Raw genomic sequence first — 7,603 nt, 5'->3', positions numbered from 1 at the left:
AACAACAACAACCTTTCACTTAGTAGTAGAAATAACACTTAGCTATTCCTGCCACTCAGGAAGTCTTGTCTTTAGTACTTTTTTTTTTTTTAAAGACATCATTTTGGTTTATTTCTATTTAAACAGAATAATGATTTAGAAATTTAATACATTCGGGCATGGTAGATGTTTGACATGAAACACAGGTATATAAACATCAGAAAAATAGCAACTCATCTTACACATAATAACTAAAAATAGATCTCTCTCTGATCACTGATGTATTATAAATCCTGAGAATGTTATCCACTAAACAGATGAGGCACTACCTTATTAAATCTTGTTTGAAGTAATCCTTAAAAAAATCTTCTGGGGTGCAAATTACCTTGATATTATTAAACATGAGTTCTGTACATCCTACAAAGTATTTAAACAAATATATCAAATAATTACAGTCCTATGGCTCTTTAAGCAGTTACTAATCAGGTTCAATGACACACTGTTCCACAATTTCACGTAAGTTAGGGTTCTCCATTGCAGCTGCCACTCATTCTTTGTCATTTATCTGCTTGTTAGTGTCTTCTTCTGTTGAGTGGGTTCCTTCAGAAATGTAGATTTCCAACTTATGTTTAAATGGTAAACACCGCTGAAGTTTTACTCGTAAGCACAGCCCAAAATGTTCACAGAATTAGCTTTTTCTGCAAAGATTCTGGATTTCTTTTTGTGGAGAAAAATCTATCAGAAACAATAAGAGTTGCTAAAGAGCAATGAGTGTGAACCTGATAAAAACCAGTCTTCTTCACCAATCTCTTGAACTTCCACACAACTTTCTGTTACTACTTCCAGTTCTTCTAAAGTATTGAGTTTTTCTGGGTCCCGGATTGTTCTAATCACATCATAAACCTCTAGCGCCTTCTCTTCCATGTTCCGGGGCTGCCGGGCAGCTCCCCACTCAAAGGGGTTCGAGCGTCAAAGGACTCTGTTCAGCATCCAGGAAAACAGCTCGGACAAAAGCTCCATGCTCCCTCTCCGCCATCCCTGGTGACTGTCCCACCAGAGCCACCGTCTTCTAGCGGCCCATCTCGGAATTGGAAAACTTCCTGGTCTTAACAGATTGAAAAAAAATGGTGAATGAATGAAGACTAAGTCAGATTTCTGTTTTGTATTTTCCAGATAGGGAGATTTGGTGGCCTAGTGGTAATAATTTGTGCTGCAATTCCAAAGGCATGCGTTTCAAATCCACCCGCTGCTCCATGGGAAAAGGATGAGCAATCTCCTCCCATCTGCCTCTGAAAACCCATTGGAGGCTCAGCTATGGATCGGTTCCAACTTGATGGTACTCAACAACATTTTTAAGATGGTTATTTAAAACAATAGTACATTTTCCCAGGTAAAGCTTTTCAAGATAAAAGTAAAATTTGGGTATGAAATGGAGTCCTGAGGGCACTATGGATTAAGTTTGGGGCTGTCAACGCGAAGGTGAGCAGTTCAAATCCACTAAGTGCTCCATGGAGACGGATGAAACAGTCTGCTGCTGTGAAGATTTACAGCCTGGCTAACTCTGTGCACTTCACCTCTGATCTATACAGTTGCTAAGAGTTGGACCCAAATCAGTGGCAGTGGGTTTGTTTTGGGGGTGGTTGTTGTTGTTGTTTTATTATTTCTCTGTGTGTGTACCACCATCAAATTGGATCTGACTGGTACAGGAGGAGATTGTCGCTCCTTCTCCAGCAGAGCATCTGGAGTGGGTTTGGTTTTAAGTTAGATCTGAGGTGAGATACCTGCCAAAGGAAGGTCTCATGGCTACTGTTATAAACTTTCACTGCTTAGACATCAGCCCATGTTTGCTCAGAATAGTTAAACCCCATGTGGATTGGTGTGAACATAATCAGACTGGAACAGCTCTGGACCTCCCTTACAGTACAGAATCTCCTACTCTCATCCCGGCCTTCCGCAAACCCTGCTCTTTGTGAAATGACGCACACACACACACAGTTGCTTGCCACACTTCCCTCATTACACGGTGTGCGCTTGATAATCCTCAAGTTCCCTCGCAGTGATATTTCTGTAGAAGAAATAACCCTTCAGCCTCTGCTCTTGTCCCTGTGCCCTGTATTGGACCAGGTCTGACCAAGTCAATGTGACTCAACAGCTGGTTCTTCCAGTTTATGAATCTTGCAGCCCTTTTGCTTTCCGCCCCCCCCCCTTCCTCTCTACTACTTGTGGGTGAAGGAAATTTACTGCTCAGTAATGTCTTCCTTAGTGTTTGGGATGAATACTAACTAGTACTTCCCTCTGTTAGTGCTTTACCATCTCATGGATGACATGACACATACAAACTTGTTTTAGTCACCAATAATCCAGTCAAGTAGATTGCATTATTCTCTTTTTCCAGCTAAGCAATAATAAATAGTTAATCTGCAATCACAAAGTCAGAAAGTACAATAATTGGGTCTCAAATCTAGCTTCTGGGTCTCTAAATCAAGGCTCTTACTATTAAACCCATGATGAGTGCAAATTTCCTGATTTGGTTGTCCATTACAAGTCACGGAAAGAGTTGATTGAGAGAGTGGGTACCTGACACTCAGGTTAGGAGTTAGTCATAGGTTTGTCAGCCTTACTGGCCAGAACATCCCGCCTTTGCAGCAAGACTATGGGGTCTACCCTCAAATGGTCCACAACTTCAATAATCATAGGACTTTGGCCCCAAATCAGTATGACCCCAAAGAAGTATATCTTTTCAAAAGTATTGTCACTCTTGGGCTAATAGTGTGTATCCATTTGATAGACTGCTCACTGGGGCATGATGTACAATCACACACACTAACAAAATCGAAACCCACATAGTGCTTTACAACTTTTGAAGCTTTCACAACAACCTTCTGAGCAATATTTGGAAGGATAAAAATATCAATATCCTCATTTTACACATGGAGGGGGAGGCTCAGAGAGAGTAAGCAATTTTGCCAAAGTCACATAATGACGTTGAGGTGGGAAGGAGTAGAAGATATCTTCTGACTCCAAATTTTATGCTCTTTTCAAAAAATCTATTACAACATCTCTATATTGACAATTACTATATTTGGCTTTAAAGTTTTATAAGGAATTTTGCAAATAATTATGAAGTTTTAACAACCTTTGTAAGATAGGAATTTCTAATTATTCTGATATTGCTTTTAAATTCGTTAAATGATTTTACATTCTAAGTCATATTATCAACACACCTTTTCATCTTAGTAGGAGACACAGCTCTCAAGAATATTCATGGCTTTAGTCAATGGTTGTGTCTTGAGCAAACTAGTATAAGCACTGTGCTGATTACTCTAACCAAACCCACGGTGGTCCTCGAAACAAACCCACTGGTGTAGACTCAGTTCTGATGAACTCCTAGGACAGAATATACCTGCCCCAAAAGATTTCCAAGCCTGTGAATTTTTATAGAACCAGATTTCCTTGTCCTTCTCCAATGAAGAATCTGGTGGATTCAAACAACTCACCTTGATACTAGCAGCCAATTGTTTTAACCACTATACCACTAGAACTTCTTTTTCACTGTGGTAGAAACCTGTATCTACACTCCCGGCTCCACCATTAATAGAACTGGGTCATCATATGTGCCTTTAACTAAGACTGGACAAGGACAGAGAGACTAATATTTTGTAATCAGAATGGGGGTACCCAATTTCACAGAAGGGCAGCAACCCACTACTACAGGGCAAAAAAGGCAGAATCACAGATGGCACCAGATGTTTCAATTCATGGCTATTTCCATAGACAGATAATAAAACCTTTTTATGTGCAGTTTTAAAAAAGAAACAGCCTAGCCTTAGTCTAGAAGCCATATTCATGCACAAAGATACCAGTCATTATGAGTAATGTCATCTTCAAATGCTAAGAATAGTATTAAAAGACTATGGTTATTGAATCAACAAATGATTAAAGGTTGCCTCTGGAGCCCTCCCTCGATGGGGTCAAGTGGTCCAAAGACAATACATAGGAGATCACAGTGCCTGATTTCATTGATAAAGAGATTGAAAGAGGCAGGCAACATTGCCTTTTCTTCACTTCTTATTTTGGCTTTCTTTACTTTCTTTCTCTACAGCTGTCTACTGAAGGAAAAGGTCAACCAACAGGGAAGTGGAGACACCAGAGACCAAATGGGAGAAGTTATACCTGACCCATGAGTGGATCAAGGACACTGGTCTAATTGGGAAATGATAGTAATGGTCCAGATTTAGCACTGATGTTTTAACCCACCTGTGGACAACTTACCATTGCTTCTGCTGTTCAGTGCCACTCTGTATGCCACCAAGATGTTGAGGAGTTTGCCAGAGAGAGACTTGATGTCTGTCCCCTTTCCTGAAAAAGTGTAGCTGGGGTGGGGGTAAGGGGGAGATGAACAGGGAGCTTCCCTGAGGACAGACTCCAAAACTGATGCCTTTTCAAAAATCATGAAGCTACTAACTATTTTGACATGTTGTTAGTGGGAACCATTAAGTCGGAAATGACTCACAGCTGACCCTCCGGCAGATTTTTCAGAAGCAGTAAAGTGCACAGAAGGTGATTGCCCATCCTTCTTACAGGGGCAGCTGGTCTAGTTGAACCTCATGCCTTTGGGATTGCAGTGCCATGTCTTACCACTAGGTCACCAGCGTTTCCTATTTGGACATGAGGGTTATAAAACCCCTCGTTTAATTTATAAAAATGAGTATCATTAGCTAAAGCAGTCTGGAAGCAAGACTGTGGGAAATAAAAGGGATAGTTGAAGGGTAATGATCTTACCTGTGTTAGCTCCTCTAACTACCCTGTTCTCCAACCAATGGCAGTCACCGTCTGTGCTGGCCAATCACTGAACCTCTGAATCACTGAACCTCTCCAGCTTCATTCTATACCCTTCCTTCTCCAGCCTGCTCTCATTAAGAGACTGACAGAGAGAAGGCTACTAGAACCAGATCTCAGGATTGGCATCCAGTGTTAAGTAAAAAAACCACCAAGCACATCTTTGCCCCTGATGAAACACATTCACAGCCTGCAACAAATACTTGTAGTTAGGTACCATTGAAACAACTCATAGTTGACCCTCCAGTGGGTTTTCAGAGGCAGTCAAGCTCAGGGGTGAAGAGTGCACATCTTTCTCCCGTGGTGGATACAAATTACTTGCATTTGGATTGGCAGCACAGCTTCTTCCTGTTAAATGCTTTTCCAAACAGATTCCTTAAGCTTGTGCAATCGGCTGTTCTCCAGACACTGTATGACCTTCCTCTAGCAGCAGCAGAGAATCGCCTGATAGGATGAGAATTAAGAATCACCCACAGAGACAACACATGCGCTCCATCCCATAATAAGTGATGCCCACTGGTCCAGAAGCCTTTGCAATGGGATCCGAAAAGACTGACCATGCATGCACTTTATTTATATAACTCCACCCAGATGGGCCAGTTCTTGAAAACCCCACCTCTTCCTGGAAAATGGCTGAATATGTGAAGTTTTATTAACAGTAGGAAAAAATAAAATTCTGCCATGTTGTCCCCTCAGAAAAATTAGAATTCTGCATAGCCTAAATGCCTTGCTACCTACATTATGTAGATGACACAACCCTGCTTGCTGAAACTGAGGAAGACTGGAAGTGCTTGCTGCAGAAGGTCAAGGACTGCAGCCTTCAATACGGATTGAAGCTCAACATTAAGAAAACAAAGATTCTCACCACTGGGCCAACTGACAGCATAATAATAAATGGAGAAGAGATTGAAATTGTGAATAACTTCAGCTTGGCTCCACAATCAACACTCTTGGTACCAGAAGATAGGAAATCAAAAGACTATTGTATTGGGAATCTGTAGGGACCTCTCCAGAAGACTGAGAAGAAAAAATGTCCGTCTAGAAACTAAGGTGCTCCTGATCCAAGCTATGGTCTTCACAATTATGTGCTATGCATCAGAGAGCTGGGCAATGACTAAGGATGAAAGAAGAAGATTAATGCCTTTGAATTAGTTATGGTGCTGGAGAAGAGTATTAAACATACCATGGACTGCTAAAAGGGCAAACGGGTCTGTCCTGGAGAGGGTGAAACCAGGCAACTCCTTGGATGCAAGAATTTTGAGGTACCATCTTACATACTTTGGGCATGTTGCCAGGAGGGACCAGTCTTTGGAGAAGAACATCATGCTTGGAAGGGTGGAGGGACAGCATAAGGGAAGACTGGATGAGATGGATTGGCTCAACTGGGGTAATGCGGATAGATGTGTTGGAGACAATGAAATTGGCTTGAGACAGAACAGCATTCAGAGCTTTTGTACATAGGGTCCTATGAGTCACAAGCAACTTTACAGCATATAACAACAAACAACATTTGGATTGCATCAGTGGGATTCTGCTGCCCTCTGGTATCTAACAATGTTGAGTCAATGAGAGGAGGAGTGGGCGGGATGCGAGAGAGAGGGGATGTTTGTATTTCCCTAGCCCCTCTCTACCTGACTCAGGTTTCAGTCCTGACTGATAACCCAACCCCCCTCAGCAGCTGTCTCTCTATAGGTTTGGCTCTTCTTACTTTCAAATAACTGTTCCCTCCCCTTCCCTCTAAAGAGGATGGTAACAGTTTCTAGATATTGCTGACCCCTGAGACACTTCATCAACTCTTGTTGCCTTTTCTAAATGGTCTCCTCTTGCCTTCCGCCGCGGCAGCCATCGACGTGCAGCAGCCATGGCAGTGCGCTACCCTATGGCCGTGGGCCTCAACAAGGGCCACAAAGTCACCAAGAACGTGAGCCAGCCGAGGCACAGCCGCCGCCGCGGGCGCCTCACCAAGCACACCAAGTTCGTGCGGGACATGATCCGGGAGGTGTGTGGCTTCGCACCCTATGAGCGACGCGCCATGGAGCTGCTCAAGGTCTCCAAGGACAAGCGGGCCCTCAAGTTCATCAAGAAAAGGGTGGGGACACACATCCGCGCCAAGAGGAAGCGAGAAGAACTCAGCAATGTCCTGGCCGCCATGAGGAAGGCAGCTGCCAAGAAGGACTGAATGTGCCCCACTGTCCCCCAAAGCCCATCTGATGTATTAAAGTGTAACCAACAGTTAAAAAAAAAATGGTCTCCTCTTGAATTTCCTTCAACAGTTCTTTTTGAAAATATTCTCTGATTCCAGGTAGACCTCTAAATATTATAACACCTCAAAACGTGTCCCTCCTAAGCTTACAAACTCTATCCACTGCTTACCCCTTCCTATACTCTTCGCTCTACAAAAACAAAGCTTCAATCTTCTCCCTTGGCTCTTCTCAAATAAATCCAGACACCAACTCCTTTAGTGCTTATCTGGGTCATTCCAGTTAATCTACATGAAAGTATTAGACTCAAAGGTAATGCTTCTTGACTTAAAGAATACAAAATTCTCTTTAACAAACAGACTTGTCAGGCCCTCTTTTGAGAGAAAAATTAATGCAAAATAAATGTAAAACAAATCAAAAGCAGTGTGTCAAAGGGCAGCTTTGTTTTCTTGAACTAGGCCCTTAACACTAATTTTAACCTAATCTGTAAGAAGGTTTGTCTCCACACCTTTTGAAAATCTCTAAAATATAAATGAGATTTAACTCTTACAGGAGTCCTTTAAAATGAAAGAGAGAGAGAGAGA

The 7,603-nt window shown here is 42.2% G+C and overlaps 2 pseudogenes; one reads left to right on the top strand and one right to left on the bottom strand.

Moving 5' to 3' along the window:
• Nucleotides 1–457: 457 nt before the first annotated feature.
• On the bottom strand, nucleotides 458–999 carry LOC102846051 (annotated as a pseudogene).
• A 5,680-nt stretch (nucleotides 1,000–6,679) lies between these two features.
• LOC102845637 lies at nucleotides 6,680–6,997 on the top strand (annotated as a pseudogene).
• The last annotated feature ends 606 nt before the right edge of the window (nucleotides 6,998–7,603 follow it).

The sequence above is a fragment of the Elephantulus edwardii genome, unplaced genomic scaffold (assembly GCF_000299155.1).
Source record: "Elephantulus edwardii isolate Elephantulus edwardi_28Jun2011 unplaced genomic scaffold, EleEdw1.0 scaffold00202, whole genome shotgun sequence".
Lineage (NCBI taxonomy): Eukaryota > Metazoa > Chordata > Mammalia > Macroscelidea > Macroscelididae > Elephantulus > Elephantulus edwardii.
This window is presented reverse-complemented; position numbering and strand designations above follow the sequence as displayed.